The following is a 21680-nucleotide window of genomic DNA, read 5'->3' on the forward strand; positions in this document are numbered from 1 at the left end:
ATTAAACCGAAGGGAGATAGAGAAAAAGAACAAAAAACATATATTTTAATTTTAACAGGTGGAGGTTGAATTTTTGGACAAAATTTTTGGGACTATTTATATATCTATTGGAAGTAACAAATTTGCTTAAATCAAGTTTTCTCTAAAAAACCTCTGAAAAAATCTAAATGGCTTTTCTCGCGATATCCGCTCACCTCCTCAACGAATTTTGAAAAAAAATTAATATGATCCCGTATATAGAAATATTTGAGCCAAATTTTAAGAAAATCGATTTGGTCAATCCTGAAATATAAGGCCGCAAGCAATGCAGCACACATACGTACATATTTTGTTATTTTTTAGTCTATAACTAGTTGGACCCTAAAACGTAAAGATTTGAAAAAACCCGTTACCCCATTTTTGTTATGATCATCATACTTTCCTCTTTAATAAAAAGGGGAAATTAAAGAATAAAATTATTAAAAATATGAAGCATTATTTATAACAAATATTTCTAATCTATTTTCCTTCCAGTTTGTTCTATGAAGTTAAATAGAAAAAAAATATTTGTTATGACCCTATTATAGTTAGGTGTAAGTTTCAGAGCATTTGTCTCTTATCATTTGTTTCTTAATATTCTTTTTGCCATAATGTTATTTACACCTCATTTGCATGTCTCAAATTTCCATTATTTTAACCTTCAACTTGAAACATAAATCTAGAATTATTTTTTTAGACTAGTATATAAAAGTAAGCCACGTTATTAATGAATTAATTTATTCTATAAGTAACTGAAAAAAAGCGCGGTCCCAGTTAAATTTACAAATGGCGATATAAAAAATGAATTTTAAAACCTCTAAGATATGTCAAAATGACCAAGATTTGAAACCAAAATCTTCTGGATTTAATGGAAGGTTGTTTTTTGTAAGTGATTAAATCCCCATATAAGTTTGAAAATTGAGCTTGGAAATATAAAATATAAATTTTGTTTAGCGTATGAAAAATGCCAAGCCAGGATTAAAATATTTTAAATATATTAAAACTTATTAAATGTAAATTGAAAACTTATTCTGTGTATAACATTTTAAATTAATAAAAAATGTATTTTTTACAAACATTGCTTTTGAAAATATATTTTCGGAAAGTAATTTTTTTAACATCTACTTCAAAAAAAAAGGAGGTACATAATTTGACTAAATGTATTAGGTTTTTCTTCTACTCGTATTGTATCTTTAAGACTTACTCATTAACAAATATATTGAATTTTGATTGGCTTGTTTACAATTTGAAAAGTTATATTGCCTAAATAGACGATTTGAAGTTAATATTCATTTTTTGTCATCAAAATTGCTTACTGTTGTATCATTGCTAAGCATTATTATATGAATGAGATTCTTCGTAGCGGAATGGTAGCGTCTCAGCTTTTCATCCCGAGGTCCCGGGCTCGAATTCTGGTGGCAGGGCATTTTTCACATGCTACAAAATACCATTTCCATATCACAAGCTTTAAACTTATGGAGTGATATAACCAAGCCAAAAAAAGAAACTATTTTGCGTGAAAATTCAAGAAAATTAATGTAAAAGTTAAGGTAATTGCATGAGTAAGTTAGTAAGTGCATGATCCAGTATTTCAGAGAGCCTTACTAGAGAGTGATCTGTTGGATTCCTTTCCTTATTTTTATCAAAACGCCTTTTGAAGTATACTTTTGAACCCGACTTCTTTCATATATTGTTTTTTGACAGCCTATCCATATTTTGTATAAATTTTTTCTTTAAAATGAAGAAATAAATAAATCTAGTTTAAAAATAATGCACTAAAAGTATAAAAAGTAATACTTTATTTTTATGAAAATCGCATTTTTGATTTTCTAGATAAATGCTGAAAAAGATTATTTAGACTGAAGAAAAAACTGATTATTGGTGAATCATGATTCTAATAACGTACATTTACTCATCCAAAAAATATGATCTAAAAATTCAAAATCGTATGAAATATTTTCCAAAACAGAAAGAATAAGTTACTTTTGAAGTGTATTATTTACCCGTGCTGAAAATTTAAATAAGTAATTACTGAAACTAATTTGTATTCAGTTATCTGAAAGAATGATGTAAGAACAGACTAATCACTTAAATTTGCGGTTATATGGTTGAATAATAAATTGAACACACTCTAATTATCTGACTACACGGTACAACACGATTAACCTTGTCTAATAAGTGCAATAAAACAATTTAAAAAAAAAAAATGTATTAATTGTACCATCTGGCATTGCGTAACCTTTATTTTACAGTATATTACGAAATGGAAATTCTTGCACTACTTGGAACAGTAAAGGAATAGATATACAATATTAGAAATAATTAACGATTTTCATCATTATAATTTGTTAATAGTTTTGTCCTTTTCCACTAGTGTTTAATTTCTCATCATTTACAATGATTTCTACTTGTAATTCATTATAATTTGTATACCGACAGGTTATCAAGATATAAAAAAAAAATTAAAAAAAGAAAAAGGAACCCGGATTCAAACCGACTTGCCTTCCTCTTTGTAAGATCAAAATATTTCATTAATTAAAATTTTATTTGGCGATAACTCTGGAACCAATGAAAATAAGTACCATTCATTTATGATATATCGTTGAAAAGCTCTCAATGAGGGCTTATTAATCGTTTTTGAGTTACACGAGATACATACGTACGTATGTACAGACGTCACGCCGACACTAGTAAAAATGAATTCAGAGATGGACAAAATGAATATTTCCGGTGAAATCTGATATTTCAATAATCAATAAATCAATAATCAATTCAAAAAAAACAATATTTTTTGCGATCACAGTACTTCCTTTACTTCGTACAAGGAGAAAAAACAGTTAAAAAATTTTGCATCACAAAAGCTGTGCTTATAAAAATGATCTATCACAAAGTAAAGTCAGGTTCGTCGTGTTCATGTACACAGTGCTAAATATGATGGACATAATTAGGTTATAACAATTTTAATCAAGTTCTTAATATTTTATTATTCATGATTGAATTTTTGTAGATCTGAAAAATGTTGGATAGTACTCGTATTGTAGTTATTTAAAAAAATATCTAGTAGTAATCTTACCGCTAGATATTAAAAGAAAAAAAATTAACATTAAAAAATAAAACGTACGTGTAATAATGAACCAATGAAAATAAGTACCACTTATGACATATTGTTGAAAAGCTCTCAATTAGAGCTTATTTTTGCAGTTAAAAAGAAGTCCAAAATACAAAGTTTTTGGATTTTAGGCTTTTTTGGACACTTTTGATCCAGTCGATTGCAATCAAAAGGAGAGGTGCACAACTAGATGTTATAACAGTCCCAAATCTAAAATTTCAACATCCTACAGCTAATCGTTTTTTGAGTCATGTGAGAGATACATTCGTACGTACAGACGTCACGCCGAAACTAGTCAAAATGGATTTAGGGATGGTCAAAATGGATATTTCCGTTGAAATCTGAAAACCGAACTTTTACGCGATCACAATACTTCCACAAAAAAGTAAAATTTTAACTTCGTACAAGGAAGTAAAAATTTTATCATATTAGGAAATTTTTTTCAGGTAGATGTTCTTCATCAAATCTACTTTGCTTTATTTCATTCGAAATTAAATTATGGATTACACTACTAGGGATTAACCTCTATACTTTCAAACGATTATAATTTTCCAAAAAGCCATTGTACGGGTAATGCGTAGTAAAAGTAGAAAAACACGTTTCTTCCTTTTTTTTCCGAAAATGTCTGTTTCCCATTTTTCGTTTATAAGGTGCTTCTAATTTTTTACAAAAGAAAAATAATTGGAATGATACTGAGTTGGTGATAACTAAGACTGAAAACTATTATATAACTAGGCAGACTTTTAAATAAAGTATTGTTGTTCCAAGGCCATATTTTATTTTGTTCCAAAAAACTTTTCTTTTCTAATACAATTTCTCTTTTCTTAAAGTGCCTGACAGATAGTGTAAGAAATGCCTGTAATTTGAATCAATTTAAATTTAATTTAAAGGAGTGGGTTTTCTCCTTAACAATTGATGAGGTGGACTCCGGGGTCCTTAGGCTGGGATGGTGCAAAATAAAAGACCCATCCTAACCGCTGCTGGGTTGGGGGACGACTTGGTCAGGCCCGGTTCTCCCTGCTCAGTGGTTAGAGGCGTGAGGCATTAAAAAGTATAGACCGAGACCCGGTCTCCGGGGAGGGGCTCGGGAACGACGTAATCGGGTCCGGTACACCTCTTCTCGGAGATTAGCAGGCGATAAAATATATCCACCGGGGAGGCTGAACTGCCATGCCGGACGTACTGCCGGTAGGTGGGAAGGCCCTCTTAGAGTTGAAAGGACGTTCTCTTAGGCTGAGCTTTACTTGATTGTATGTCCGGTCCAGGGGAATAAGGGATAACGGAAAAAACAAATTGATGAGGTGGAAACATTGTATTCAGTGGGATTTAGTCTAAATGAAACAGTTGTCAATTTTAAATTTTAATGGGATCTTAATATACTAATATTTGAACCTGGTCGTTGTTATTGTTGTATTTTGGGCTTAGGTGTGCACGCGCGCGCGCAGTGTTTGTTGGGAATTACAGTGTGACTCCTACCTACAATCAAGCTTTTGTTTTGTAGGAGTATATTTTCATATTTAACTGCAGTTTTATCTTAATATCAAGGTGCAAAATTTATTAACATACTAAACTGGTTAAATATCATTACGTGTTAAATCAATTAACAAAGTGGTTTATACTTAATATAACGCATTGTACTGTATAACTTATGTTTTTTTTTTGTGTATGTATTATGTATTCATCATACTGTATAAATAAATGAACAGTTCACTAGCTGATTAGAAAGTAATGAAAAATCTGAAGAAATGAAAAAAAAAACGAACACCTTTTCCTTTTTTTACTTAAGTTTCATATTCATTTCTATTTAATTAATTTTTGTCTAAAAGTAAAGAAGTCAAGTACTTTCAATTGAAGTCGATAAAGAAAATTTGTTCAATTAATTTTCAGAATGATGGTCCAGCTCCATGGTCAACGATTCTCTATTTCAAAAACATACTTCCATTTAAGTTTAAAAGAAAAAACTTTTATAACTTTTCGGTGATATATGTCTTTAGACATTAAGTAGAACAAACAAACACTCTTAACTGGAGTCTTAAATAAATATTCAAACAATTCAAAAACACTGAAACAGTCATGTTATCAAGAAAACTCGTTATGTTTGATCGATAAAGTATTTTAATAATTAAAATTTATATTAGCATAAAGAATCTAAGAACTCCAATTAACGTAATTTGTTTGTATAAAAATTATTAAAAGCAATAATTTTGTGAATTATCTCACAAAAAAAAATTGTGTCATGAAATTTATATAAAGCAAGAAATCTTTTAGAAAATCCCTGAAGATGGAGTAACAGCTCCGAAAGTACTAGGATTTATACTTTTTAAATTGTTGGTAAATGGAAATTTAATTTATAGAATTCACCAAGAAGTTTAAATGATTAAAAGATAAAAAAATCACAAAATCAACTTTTTTATCTTTATTTTTCTTAAATATAAATTCCTGATGTACTACTGCCACTTTTTGTTGCATAAATAAAAAACTTGAAGTTTGTTTTTTAGATTTTTAGGGCTCACACTGATGAAAATAATAATTTATAGAACTTATTTCACAAATAACTTGGCTCTGATACTCTGGAAATAACAGATATAAGTAAATAACTCTTATATACAGTTTGAGAAATTGGTCGTGTAGTGTGATCATCTCCACATGCAACCAGATGTCAGCGTACCTGTGCACTTAAATGCAATATTTTTACGGAAATGGTTGAAATGAATATAGAAACGCTAGGAATTCATAAACCGTTCAAACATTTATCATAAAAATAAATTTTTACAATTATTTTATTTCCTTTCAGAAAGAAATAAAATTATTAAAAAAATTTATCTTAGTAAAGATACTTAGGATAGGTGGAAAATTCAAAGCAAAAAAATTATTTTCTTTGCTAAAGAAATAAAAGAAAATAAGCAGCTGTAAATATAAGTGAATACGAAATAAAAACTGAAGAATTAATTTATTGATATGTAACGTAATCAATTCACAGAAATACAATATTTATTAAAAATAACTTAATTATTCTTCAAATAAAAATATACAATATTTGTAGGAATGGTAATTAATAGAATCTTTAAACATTAAACTTAAAGTAAATGTCAGATTTTCTATTTTAAGTTATTTTAAAATATCTTGAAATAAAAATGTTAAGTTTTTGAAGTGAAATAATTTTTCTTTTATTTGAGTTTATGATTGTAATTAATGTCTAATCTGAAGACCAGTGGGTAATATTGAAATACTGTCATCGATATTAAATACATATGAATAAAGTATGTTTAAAAGTGCAGTAGACTTTTAGAGTTTATTTCTAGTTCATAAAATATATATTTGGCTTCGAATATCTACTTTAAAACCACTTCTGTGAATGTATGCTTTTGTTTGTTTAGTATACATTGCTATAATGTATACTTGCATTTTCTATAATGTACAGGACATCAATAACAGTCTAAAATAACTGTGTCTTTCTATTCATTATTGTGCTAGAGATTAAATATAAAAAAATTCTTTGATCTATTAATATTTTTATTCCTTCAGAACAATACAATTTTTTTCTTCATTGATTTTATATTAAATTGAATTTTATCACGTCTGACAGTTATGTCAAAAGTGAAACAAATTCTGTCAAAAACACAATTCCATAAGAATAAAGAAGAATTTTATACGTGATTCTCGTTATAAGTGTTACACGTGATAGATTTAAACCTCAACGAAGATTATTTCAATAATAATATATTAAAATAAAATTTAAATCTCTATTATTTATGCAGCTCTGCCTGCATTGACAAAAAAGTGAGCTTGTAAAGTAAAAATTGTTAATTTTTTAATTAACAGATTTTATTTTTAAAATCTGTAATTTTTCTCAATTTTCTTAGATTTATTCAAGTCTGCATTTTAATTCATATCTGTATATAGGAATTTAATAAAATAATATATTACGTAAATACTCTCTAATCTACAGAAAGGAATGGGGTTCTACATAGTTAAAAAAAAATCTGCCTTATAGTGGATTTTTAATTTTTATCCGCCTTCTTGGATTTGCCATACTGAATCAAACTTAATTTTTTTAAATAGGAAGGTGGGATATATGACACATGATTTACATTTAAAATTTTACAAAAAAAAAAAAAAAAAAATGGTGAAACCCGTTTTTCTGTTATTGCCTTAGTTATCGAGATATAAGCATTCAAAGGTGTAATGACGAAAAAATCGTGTTAACAATAAAACTAAGTAAAACGCGCTGCATGAACTATTTTATTGCATTTACATTAATAAAGCATACAATAATATTTACCGGCCTCCATGGCTCGAGTGGTAGCGTCTCGGTCTTTCATCCGGAGGTCCCGGGTTCGAATCCCGGTTAGGCATGGCATTTTTCAAACGCTACAAAATTCTAAAATTCTATTTCTATATCCCACGCACAAGCTTCAAGCTTATATGGCGACATCATTAAGCAAAAAAAAAAAAAAAAACTGCTATAATATTTGTTAATAACTAACAATTATCAACACGAAATTAAACGGCTATATCAACTGGTATTATTTACTACAATACATATTTAAAAATTTTAAATAAATGTTTTCGATCGTAAATTACTACTGAAATAAATTTTTAAAGCATACCATTCTACAATAAATGTTCAAAGTACTTCCCATCTAGCGCTTGGCAGTGTGCTAACCTCAAGTAATATACGTACCCCCAAAAAAAGTAATCCAGAGGAGACAGGCCTGGGGACAGAGCAAGCCATTCTATGGCTCCTCTACGACCTAACCAGCGATTTGGAAATTGTTTATTTAAAATTTTCCGTGCCCTTAGATAATAATGAGGTGATGCCTCATCTTGCTGAAACCGTACGTTATTATTTAATTCTTGTCCAACATTTTCCCGGATATTTGGTAAAATCCTATCGGCTAACAAGTTGTAGTAAGCATCTCCTGTATGATTGTCATCTAAAATAAAAGGCCGTCCAGTACAATGACAAACGATTTCCGGCCCAAACGTTCACTTTCTGAGGGTGCTATGTATGGGTTTCCAACTTCCATCTGAGATTATTATTGCTCCAATATCGACAGTTTTGCTTATTCACGTGGCCATTTATCATAAAAGTCGCTTCATCAGTAAATATTATTGAATTAGAAAAATTTGCGTCTATGTCTAATTTTTGCATTATAATATCACAATACTCAACTCGGCGGTCAAAATAATCTACTGAAAGCTCTTGCACCAGGTTAGTTAAGGATGAAATTTATTTGTTTTAATAATTTTTTTGAACTGAAAAATAGCTGTAATATTGGACAACAACTTTCTTAATCGATGAATGAGAGTCTGCAATAAATCTAATGACTTTGCATCAGTTGTGACAGTTTTGGTCTACCGTGCAAGGACGATTCTTTAAAGTGCCGGTTTCTTCAAATCGCTGTACCGTCATGATCACAGTCGATTTACTTATTGATTCTCTGTTTGGAAATATATTATTAAATAAATCACATATCTCTTGTAATGGCTGAACTCTATCACAATACCTGAACATCAGCAGTTATTCTTTCGGTTTAACTTAAAGTAGGAATTGTTACTTGAAGATTTAATTTCTAATAAAAGCTAATAAATGAACAAGGAAACTAATAATAAAACTTTCACCAAATAAACAAATTTGAACCACTAGGCCAACAACTTAATTTTTACTAGCACTATCATATTTTACCATTACAAATATGTTGAAGTAAAAACTTGAAATCAGGAGTTAAAAAGTGACATTGCTTCAACGTAATACAAACTGCATTGTTGTAAATTAACAGCTGATCTACTCAACTAAATTTGTAATACGAGCATTTTGTAAGTGTTTCTAGTTGATTTGTTCCATTTACGATAAGAAACGAATATCAGCCGATTTTATCGCTGGAAGTTAGTTTTTATTTAGAAAATAATATCAGTTTTGATATAGCCGATTAATTTGCTGTTGTGTTCTTTTAATTATTAGTTATTATTTATAATTATCAATATTATAGCACTCTTTAAAGTTCGTTATTATATGCATTACGAATGTAAAATGCAATAAAATTGTTCATGCAGCGCGTTTTACTTAGTTTTATTGTTAACACCATTTTTCCGGCAATGTAACTTTGAATACTTATAATTCGATAACAAAGGCATTAACAGAGAAACGGATTTTCCCATTGTTTTGCTTGTAAAATTTTAAATCGAAATCATTTGTCATATGTTCACCTTCCTATTTAAAAAAATTAAGTTTGATCAATATGGCGGATCAAAGGTGGCGAAAAAAGATTAAAAACCCACAGTAATGCAGATTTTTTTAAACTATGTAGAACCCTGTTTCATTCTGCCTCCAAATACCTCTCAGATATGCAGTATAAAGCTGTTTCCATACTTAAATATCATCCTGTACATACAGCAATATTTTATACAGTACAGAGGTCACGCCAAAATTCCTCTGTTGAGTTTGAACAGTGTATATAATACATTATTTCAGAATATTAATATTTTGCTTTATTCGATCTTCACTTATCTTTCTTGTAACTGTGACTCATGGAAAACCTCTGAGGTACAAGAGGAATCAGTTCTCTCTCCCTCTTTTTCTCTGAAAGTAATAACTGCGCAAACATGCCTTGTGGTGAACGAGAGTGAAGCCTCTAATCTTGCTTTTCAGGATCTTTAGTAAGCCTGGCGTGTGTTACTTGTTATTCTTGTGAACAGCTGTAGCATTTTTGGCAGTGTCTTGTGTCTCACTTCAGGTCGCCTATCATCATTACAATTAAAGTAGTAACATACAAGTATAAATTGCATGTATACTCCCGACCACATGGAGAATTGAAGTTTCTTTACCTTTCATCCTGGGTTCGAATTGTGGTTAAACTTGGTATTTTACAGGCGCTATTAATTCGTTTCGCAACATCATAAAAAGTAATTAAGCGCTAGGTGTAACTTTTATGGATAGGGTAGTTAAAAAAATACATAAATAAATAGTTATTTAATTTAAAATCGTAATAAATAAAATTATAATAGATAAAAAATAATAAATATATTTTTGTTGTTTTATTTTGCCTTTGTAATAACGTGTAATATTAATTCTTGATTAATTTAGAAATATATTCATTAATGAAATCATTACTTTTTATAAAGAGTAAACTTGCTTTAAAAATTTCAAGTTTTGGAAACCTCAATGGAAATTTTCTGTTTCTATACCTATTTAGGCCAAGAGTAATCTGTAAACAAATTTCAACTTTCTATTCTTTGTAAGTTTGATTTTATGTATATTTAATTTAATTTGTCATGTTTAAATAAAAATATGCGAAATTTTTACCCGTGCGTGTAGTAAGATTATAAATGAAATGATTTAAAATCGTTTTAAAACAAAATTAAATTTAATTATTATATGAATTTTAGAAATTAACATTCATATTAATTAAATGAAGTCGGTTTGGTATACTCGTAAAATAAGAATGATTTTTAATTGTTTTCACTTTATTTGAAATCTGTGGTGCAATAGAGGAACATCAACTAGTAGTATTATTATTATAGTAGATTTTTTCTCCGGAAATACACCACAGTTCCTTTTCTGCCACAGACGACTGCCTTTTGACTGGGAGATCATCTTTCTATGCCATTTTAAACATAGCTTTTTATTATAACGCATTTATGTTATCTTTTAAACAATTAATATATTTTTATTGTAACAATAAAAATATATTAATAAATATATATAAATAAATATATTATTGTTTTACTAACAATAGAACTTAATACAAAAAAAAACATCGTTCAAAAGTAGTGTGGATTATCGAAATAAATAATTTTTTTATTACGTAACAGAATGAGACATCTCTATTATAATACACACACGAAGCTATTTGTAGCAGTGTAATTTACTACATTTTCGTATTTCATTGATAACCAGAATCCATCAGTTTTTATTCATAACTACTTTATAATAAATTATATGATTACAATATATTCATTTAAAAAGATGACAATTTTTTAGAACAAAACTTTCGATATTTATTTTTTTTCGATCGACTAAAGTCAAGGGTGCTTGCTGTTTTAGTTAGCTTAACTAACTTGAAAAATATCTTACGCTTATTTCAGAATAATAATTCTAGATATCAAACGAAGGATCACCAAGATGATAATTTTTTATGTTCTATAATTTTTTGTCCAGCCTCTCGTAATATTATTACATCATATACATAGTACTACCATGTACGGTAGAATTTAACATTTTTTCAGTAACGTAGAAAAGACGCTCTATATTCAGTAAAACTCATTCGATCTTGAATGAAATAAAAGAAAACGAAGCAAAAATTATATTCGATGTACTATTTTAAATTTAGAACTTAAATATGGCTTCAGAAATACTTTTACTTTAAGATACTCGGAAAGAACAATAATTTGAATGTATGAAGAAATTTTTTCTGTAAACGAAATATCCATCTAGCCTGTTGACGTAGTGGTTAACATGTTCGCTTCCAAATCCGCGGCGATCTGTTTGCCGATCTCCGCGGTGGAGTGGCCTTTCATCCGGAGATCCCGGGTTCGAATCCCGGTCAGGCATGGCATTTTTCATATGCTACAAAATTTTCATTTCATATTTCCATGCACAAGCTTCAAGCTTATATGGTGAATTGATAATAAAAAAAACCATCCAATCTCGGGTTCGATTTTCAAAAAGAGTCTGCTATTTTTTCACCGATTATTTCATTCATCTCTTCTACTACGTTAGAGTTGGCATGTTTAAATTTATGTGACCGAGGTCATAGAAAAAAAATTACAAATTAATTAACATTTTTATACATTTGACAAAACCGTACTACTTTTAAGCAGGTTAAGTTAAATTCTGTTCTCCTACGAGAATAGAGTTAAAAAATGAGACAGAATTTAATGCTCAGTATAACATACAAAATGGCTCAAAATAACATTTACAGGTAGGTCATCTGATGAGTAAGATAAACGGCCCATAGATAGCAGTACTAGAACCAAAAACATCTCTACTAGTTAGTACTTTTATGATGAATATGTGCCAATTTTCAGTTATTGGTTGTGTACTTTTGATTTTATTAATCAAAGCAAAATACAATAGGCGTGTTTTCGTAAACACAGACAATAAAATAGTCGTTTTTTTAAAATGGAATTGCCTTTTTAATTAGATCAAAGATAAGTTAAATCTAAACTTCTTGGTCAGTCTACATTTTCGTTTAAAACTTCGTTTTTATTTACTGGTTACAAAATTCAAACAAAGCTGAAAAATCTTAGGAAAACGATGACCGCAGCAGTCCTGTATAATACCAAAAAAATCATCAGGATTTAAAAAAAACATTCTGATTAATCGAAATCAAAAGTTTTAACAGTTTTAGTAAAAAGAGTCAGGCTTCAGGATATTATTACGTGAAAAGAAAATTTCTGCAAAAACTGTACCTGCTAGATGGCGTCGGTGTCGAGATATTTACGAAACAAACAAATATACAAACAAACTTTCTTCTTTATATAAATAGAAGATAGTAGATTACCCGTGCGGACAAGATACATATTACAAAATTTTACATTTTTTTAAATTCGTCCGGAAGATCTCGCAAGCAAAAAGGTATCTAAGCAAAACGAAAAAAATCTGAAGATCTCGCAGGCAAAAGTATCGAAGTTCTGACACTTCTTCTTAAGCAGTTAGAAAAAGGACTGTAAAAAGTGCATTAGTGAATAAAGTGTAAACAATAAACAAAAAAGTGTTTAACAAATTTGCATACGGTTGCATAATTACGACAATACGATTTTATTAAAAGTTTGTGAGTTGTTGTGCGTACGCCCGCGAAGGTTTCTGAATTAGTTTGGACCCGGTAGGTGGCGCTGGGGTTGATATATTTCGAAAAATTGTATTTATGGTCCGATTTGCTTCATATTTGTCCAAAATGACAAAATATTGGTCGACATACAATTATATGTAACCATATAGCATGGGCGAAGCCGCGACGGGGATGGTAGTGCATATATATATATATATTTTTTTTTTTTTGAATGCTCTGAGTTTTTCAATTGAAATATGAGTATTGGTAGTTAGAAACAAGTTTTTTAATCAAGTTAAAAAACATAATTTTTTACATGAACTCGTACGTAAAAATAAAATATTTGTATATTGTCCACTAAATGTATATCTAACACATTTTATTGATTTTTTCCACTAGTTCCAGAAAATGGTGTGTGTGTGTTTTTAGGGGTGGGAGATCTCCTGGCAATTTAAAAGAAATATGATTAACTTTATATAGTCTGTCGACTAAATAATTTACGTAGGAAGTGAAAATAATTTTTTAAAATAACTAACTAGATTGAGGGGAGATCTGGATTTATCAAATCTTAGGAAACATCTTTTTATAAATTTTTTCTCATTTCACACCGTAGTTTTTTATGTTGCATTTTTCTTCTTTGTCATTTCCTCTTCCATCTTATTTATTTAAATTAACTTATACTATTTTACGTAACAATGTTTACTAGTATACTATTAGGTAAATCCCTTAGAAAGTAAAATTAATGAAATGAAAAAAAATAAATAAATATTACTTATATGATACCGTTTGTTATTTCTTTGATGGGGTATCAAAAAAAATACTTTTTTTAATAATACTAACAAGAAAGCGTAAAATCATAAATTCGGATACAATGCAGTATTGTATAATGTAGTAATAGATACAAAGATAAAAATAAGTTAGAACAAGTAAAGAAAAGGAAACGTTTTTTTCACCTAATACATAAATCATACCAAAATATAAAATATATCAAGAAATAAATATTGTCTAATATATGAGCATTTTAGGCGATACAATTGACTGAAATCTTTCTAGCTATTTGTCATTCTTATCTAATCTCTAATTTCGATTGTAATATAGCAATAGTTTTGTTTGTTAGAAAATCCATTCGTGAAAACAATTTAAAAATTTTAAGGAAGTAGTTAGTAGTTTTAAGGAAGTAGGAAAAATGCCATGAAAAAATTTACTAAAAAAGAGAGAAAAATAATTTAATGAGAGTTAGTAAAGTTTCTTTTTACTTTCCCGTCTAGTTAGTGCTGTAGCAGAGCTATAGCTCTAGAAGGAAAAGTATTTTGATCGGTCCAATTTGGGCATATGAGGTTTTCAACGGATCTTGACGTTTTGATTTAAAGAACTCAAAAAACCGGATGAAAATTTTCCGGATGTTAATGTTCATATGTACGTGTGTGTGTTCGGTGTAGGTCTCTAAATCATCTTACATCTCTAAAACTACTGGACCGATTTTGACCAATTTTTTTCAGATTACTTCTATATACGGGGCATTGATGCTATTAAATTTTCAACTTAAAAGATTAAGGGCTGTAGCGCAAGGTCACTCTCAGTATTTCAATTTTTCCCCTAATTAACGTCATATTTTTCTTAGACACATTTTTTAACAATTAAAAAATAACAATATTTACAAAAAACATTTTGCAAAATCGCACTCCCACCACAAAAATGTTCCAAACTACTGCTATGTTGTGACGTCACAGGTGAGCGGTAGAAATTAAATAAATGAATAATATTTAGTGTGTAAGAAAGTAACTCGGGCTGGTACTCGATTGCCCAGTTGATTCGGTACCTCGTGCGTTAAGCCTCGCGGCTACACCAATCTGCCGACCGTACAAGCGAAATTTTATTTATGTAAGTTGTGAAATTACATTAGTTTAGTTAGTGCCGACCGTCGCCGCTAGGACCGCCACACCCGCGCGAATTAAATACGGTATGCGCAATTTAAATTTAAAAAATCCTTAAAATCCTTCAACCAATTAGTTAAATCTGTTTAATCATAAATAAAAAATATTAATTGATAATGATATCATTCACTTTAACTACCTGATGAATTTTTTTGCTGTACACCTATATACTATTTATTCTTTTAATTAATAATAACGGACTTTTTGAATCTAACAAATCGCCTTCACCTCAAACTCTTAATTAAGATGTTAGCCGATGGTGATCACGAGATCCAAATTATTCTAATCGTGTAAAAAAATATTACGTGTGAAAAGACATGGTGTACAATACGACTTTTTTGGACAGTTTTTAAAATGAACTCATCGCCGGTACATCGCACACGCGCGCGCGCGCGCGTGTGTGTGTGAAGAGAAAGCTGTTGCTTAGTTTCAGGTTGACGGTTTTAGAGATTTGTAAACTGTTAATGCAGGAATAAAAATATACTTCTCTTCTTTTTCTGTTTAGTCTCCGGAACCACTGTAAGGTATTACTTCAGAGGATGAATGAGGATAATATGCATGAATGTAAATAAAGTGTAATCTTGAACAGTCCCAGGTCGACCATTTTTGAGATGTGTGCTTCATTAAAACCCAACTACCAAAGAACACCGATATCCACAATCTAGCATTTAAATATGTATAAAGGTAACTTGCCTTTACTAGGCTTTGAACCTTAACTCTCGAATTCGAAATCAGCTGATTTGCGATGACGATTTCACCATTAGACCACATGGTAGGTAGAAATAAAATCCGTTTTTTAATGTTTTTTTAACCTCCTGGACCACCGTTAGGTATAACTTCAGAGGATGAGATGAATGACAATTTTTGTAGCGTGTGAAAATGCCATGCCTGACCGGGATTCAAACCCGGGAAAGGGGGATAAAATAAATTTCGCATTATATCTTCACCGATAAGTTTGAAGCTAATCGCTTATTAAAATAGCTTCTAAATAATACTCAAAAATTTGAGGATAGTCGTCGTATTTCCAAATCCTATGTCTGTTAACCTGTGCAATTTCATATCATTACTAAAAGGTTTCTTTGAAAAAACTAAAGAAAATTATATTCTTTGATTCTTTTTTAACTTAATTCGACTTTATGGCCGTGTGAAATGCACAACACTAGTTTTAAAAATATACCCTAGTAACCGCGTAATAACTCTGATTATGGCCCTACCCAAATTGGACGTTTTTGGACCTACAGTTCAAATTATTATCGGCAATCTGTTTTCTCAAATTGTAATTTCAATTAAAAAAGATTATTTATAACAGACATATTTGTTTTGATAAGCTGTAGAAGAAAATGTGTAGAGTAATATATTACAATTAGACAATATAACGGGAACTATGTGAAAAAAGCTTTTAAAATAACTGCTATATTAATTACTACTGAGAGAAGAGTACTAAAAATACCTTGTTACATTTGGATTTTATAACTAATTTTACGCTGCTACTAATAAAACAAGGCGGTCGGTCGGCTAATTACATTCTTACAAAAGTACATCGTTCATTCTGCACGAAACATTTAACGACATTTTAATATTTTTCAGGTGTTACTTAATCAAGTTTGTTTTAAAATTTTTTTTTTCATAAATATTTACAGATTTATCTTACAAAAACGAACGCATCACCTATTTTTTTATGAGCCAAATCGGTCCATAAATAAAATTTCTCGAAATATCTCAACCCCAGCGCCATTTAGCGGGTCCATTTTTTGCAGAGATATTTTTCTTCATGTAAGTAACACATATTCTGAATATGAACCACATTGGACCATAAATACAATTTTTCGAAACATCTCGACCCCAGCGCCACCTAACGGGTCCAAACTAATTCAGAAACTTTCGCGGGCCTGCACACAACAACTCACCCAAGTTTCGTCGCAATCGAATGAATGGTTTAGGAACGCATACTAGTTGACCCGGCAATGCTTCGCTATTACTAAATTTGAGTATATATACATAGATTAAATAAATACAATTGAAAGTTTGATAAAACATTAAAAAACTGAACTTTACGGGACTTCACAAAATGTACCCTTTCACTATATTTCCCTTTTTCTCTGTTTTCCTCCTGTTCCCTATTTCCCCCTCTCCCATTCCCTTTCCGCATTTCCTCTTTCCTGTTTCAATGTTCCCTTTCTTCTCTTTCCCCTTTTCCGGGTCCTCTTGCTCTTTTACCCTCCCTTTTTCCCTCTTTCCCATTTTCCCGCGCATGAATCGGTTCAGCAGTTTTTTAGTCTACAGCGTATATATATGAATATTGCCTTTTATATATATATAGAAAAAGAAAGTCTGTATGTATATTTGTTTGTCTGTGTCGTAAATATCTCGACACCGGCGCCACCTAGCAGGTATAGTTTTTGCAAAAAGTTTTCTTTTCACGTAACTAATATATATTCTGAATATGAGCCAAATCTAAATACAATTTTTCTAAACATCTCCAACCCCAGCGCCATCTAACGGGTCCATTTTTTGCAGAGGTGTCTTTTTCCATTTAAGTAACATATATTCTGAATATGAGCCAAATCAGACCATAAATACAATTTTTCAAATATATCGATCCCAGCGCCACCTAGCGGGTTCAAATTAATTCAGAAACCTTCGCGGGCGTGCCCCCAATAACTCACCAAAGTTTCATAGCAATCGGATGAATGGTATAGGAACGCATACGGGACAAACAAACAACATTTATATATATATATATATATATAAGACATACATACACACACAGAGTGATAATTAAGTATGGTAATTCCTCAGTAACTATTTAAAAGTTAAATATAGAAAAATTAAGTTTAACAAATGTTCCTCCTTTCAAAACGATCCATTTTTCGGTGTAATACCAGTGTGTAGAGTATACTGTAGGCCACAACTAATTTTGAAAAATAATAAATGGTCCCATTTTACTTTACTCTTGGATTGTCATAACTCAAATGTTTTTACAGAAAAAGATTTTTTTTCAGTGCTCTAAAGTACAGCATACCATATGAGATGGTGTCAGTATCATACTATACAATAGAAAATTACACTGTTTGATTCTTTTTTAATTTAATTCGACTTATGGCCGTGTGAAATGCACAAAAATAGTTTGAAAATGTATCCTAGTAATCGCATAATAATATTTCTTATTGTCCCACCCATGTTGAACATTTTTGGACCTAGAAAGTTTCAAATTATCAGAAATTTGTTTCCTTAAATTGTATTTTCAGTTAAAAAAATTATTTATAACATATTTGTTTTGATAAGCTGTTCAAGAAAATGTGTAGAGTAATTAAAATTGGACGCAATAAATCGGAAACTATATGTGGATATAAGAAAAGCTTTTAATATAACTGCTTTATTAATTACTACAGAGAGAAAAGTACTGAAAAAGCCATGTTATACTTTGGATTTTATAACTAATTTTACGCTGCTACTAATAAAACAAGGCGGTCGGCTGTTAATATTCTTATTAAAATACATCGTCCCCTCTGCTACGAAATATTTAATGACATTTTTATTTTTTTCAAACGTTACTTAATCAAGGTTGTTTTTTTTTAATATTTTTTTTTATTATTTACACATTCGCCTATCCTTTTCATTTAACTTTTTTTTTGTTGTTCCTTCATGAGAGCTTGAGGGTGAGAAAATTTTCCGAATTTTAATTTCTTTCAGTTTTTCACTGTTGACTAATTATTCAGTTATAGTATATTCTATAAACTACAAAGATTGTCAAATAATTTTCCTTACGTAGGAAAAATAAATATTTTTTATTAAAACCATTGAAAACTATTTTTTTTTTTTTTTGTACGGATACACTCTACCCACCGGGTTGGTCTAGTGGTGAACGAGTCTTTGCAAATCAGCCAATTTCGAAGTCCAGATTTTCAACGTTCAAATCCTAGTAAAGTTTCTTTCATACGAAGTTGAATACTAGATCGTGGATGCCGGTGTTCTATGGTGGTTGGGTTTCAATTAACCACACATCTGGGATGGTCAACCCGAGACTGTATAAGACTACACTTTCCTCTGAGGTAATACCTGACGGTGATTTCCGGAGGTTAAACAGGAAAAAAACCTATGGGACATTCTGCAGATCACTTTTTATATAGCTGGGAAGATCATTAAATGACCGCCATTTTAATTCGGGTTGCCGTAGCCCGTATTATATTTTTTCGTCAAAAGTTTTCTTTTTAATACCCTTAAAAATTATTTTCAAAATCCTACCTTTTTCATTTAAAATTCTTGAGCTGCTTCACGAAAATTTCGTGGAAGCTTGGAGTGTGGTATAGCATACCGAAAAATAGGTCGTTTTGAGGTAGGAACATTTTCTAAATTTAACTTTTGTATGTTTACTTATCAAAAAATTTTTTAAGGACTTCTATACTTTATTAAAACTCTATTTATATGTATATGTGTGTGTGTGCGCACGCGCGCGTATATGTGAGTGAAAATATTCTTTATTTTATGGAATGTGAGTAGTATGGACTTAAATAATTCATAATATATGTTGCAACAATATGATTCTTGCGATCAAAAAAGACTTCTATCTGCTTTGACTAAAGTTAAATTTTACTATAACGAAAGGTGTTGAATCAACGTACAGGAAAGTAATATGCGGTCTAAATTTGTACAAAATAAGTGTGATACCTAAACTTTTCTACCTATATATCGTAAAAAGAAATAAAAAATCTGTTCATAATAACTTCATTCCAATAGTTAATTTACAATTGTGAATTATACGGGCTGAAACTAACCCAATGCGTCCTGTATCTCAAAATGTTGAATTTCAATATATATTACGTCTTTATAAAAATATGAAAAAATAAAAAAATATTATTAAATAAGCGAGAGCAATTTGAGATTCGGAAGAGCTATTAAAAAAAAAAAAAAAAAAAAAAAAAAAAAAAAAAAAAAAAAAAAAAAAAAACAACTAATATTTCTTCAACATTGTAAATAATCTGGTTATAGATTTTGCGAGTTGTATTCAGAAAAGTTTTCTGATCAACTTTAAATCTTTAAACTTTTTTTGAATTTCCGTTAAAAAACTCTCAAAAAAGCTTCTAAAAAATGTTAAAAGTAATAAGGGAAATTAAAATTATAAATTTTTATATATATACTTATGAAAGTCTTATTTTTCATTTTACTGTTGTATGCGAGCGCATACCACCAACGTCGTTATTATTCCTTATCCTTCCTATTTTATACAAATTTAATACGAGAACACTTTCGAGATTGTAAAGACTCTTTAAAATAAGGTGGTAGGTTTTATTAAAAAACGAATTTTCTTTTAAAAATCAGGAGGTAACATAGATAATGTGGGAAAATCCTTCAGAAATGGATTTGTATCCAACTTCCAGAACGATTGATGTAGTGTGAGATTTTTAACGCAGATGACAACTTAAATCTAATAAGAAATTTAAGTAAATTTTTAATCAGTTTCCGATTAAATGCAATTTTTTTATGGAATAATTGAGAAACTTTATGGTTATTCAGAGGATCGACTTAAAATAATATGAGGTCGTACATCTACGTACATAATTTTCTCTCAGACTGGAATTTTGTGCATCCATCCCTGAAAAATGTTAAACGTAAAGATTTTCTTAGCGCGTTTGATTTATCCGCTAACTACAATTGGAAAATTATTATTTTATTATATAACTATAAAATTTAATAACGGTTTGTTTATTTATTTTAACATTAATTAAGTAACTTTAGTTCTAGAAACGAAAATCTGTTTAAAGTATATTGTTCGACATTTCACTCTTCTACATTTTCAATTCGGATAAACAGATAATTATTAAAATAATTTTTATAAAATGCTCTACACATACACGCCAATGTAAAAACGTGATAATACTTTACATTATTTTCTGATTGGTTGTAAGGAAAACTATAATTTTAGTAAATTTGTTGACCTAGTTCTACGAGAAAACAACAATATTACGTTTCCATCAGTGAAGTACTTTTTAAATGAAAAAAATAAGTTATTTAGCGATTCGATTCGGTTTATTATTTCTATAAAATAAGAAAATCATCCGTAAAAATATTGTAATAATTTATTATTACTCGTAACTATTTATTTGATTTATAATGTTTCAATCAGCTGCTTTCTTTTGTCAAGTATTTATCTTACACCCTTTTACTTTCTTCCTACAACAAGCCAAACAAAGTATTTCTATCGTTTATACTTAATTTTCATAAAAATATTTTATTAGGATTATTATTATTTTAACACTACGTAAAAATCTGGTGAGTAATTTTTTAAAAAATTGGTATCCTGAAAAACAGATGATAAATTGGACCAAGAAATAACCCAATATTTCATAATCAAAAGTCAGTTTTTTTATTTTACGTTAGAGAAGAAATTCAATTGAAGAATAAAAAACTTAATAGAAACATAGCAACATTATCATATTTTCAAAATTAATGATCATTCTTTTTTTTACAAAAAATATTATTTAGGAGCAGGTAAACGTTATCTACATAAAACTCTATGGACAATTCCATCTTCAACTCTGCAAAAAATTAAATCAAAACACATTCTGTCAAGCTTAAACTTTCATTCGATCATTTTTCAACTACATGAAGTTTATTTTATACATACGACTCAATGCCTAAACATATTTACGTTGAGTTAATGTTTTTTGCAAACCATTTATATACTATATATCAACGAAAGAGATGTGATGAACAAAATGTATCACAGTTTATTTTTAAGTAGTTTTCTTAATAGTGTTTCGTATCTTACGGAATTCACCCTGTATAATTTGTTGTAGGATAAAAACAATGTGTCTCGTATTAAAATGGGATCCCTATAGAAAAAAT

General features: G+C 29.6%; 1 protein-coding gene across 2 annotated transcripts in view; it reads right to left on the minus strand.

Moving 5' to 3' along the window:
* Phlpp (PH domain leucine-rich repeat protein phosphatase) overlaps window positions 1–21680 on the minus strand; it is a 163759-nt gene that overhangs the window by 78031 nt on the left and 64048 nt on the right. The gene's annotated exons all lie outside the window — the stretch shown is intronic.

This window comes from Lycorma delicatula, chromosome 2 (genome assembly GCF_047948215.1).
Source record: "Lycorma delicatula isolate Av1 chromosome 2, ASM4794821v1, whole genome shotgun sequence".
In the NCBI taxonomy this organism is placed as follows: domain Eukaryota; kingdom Metazoa; phylum Arthropoda; class Insecta; order Hemiptera; family Fulgoridae; genus Lycorma; species Lycorma delicatula.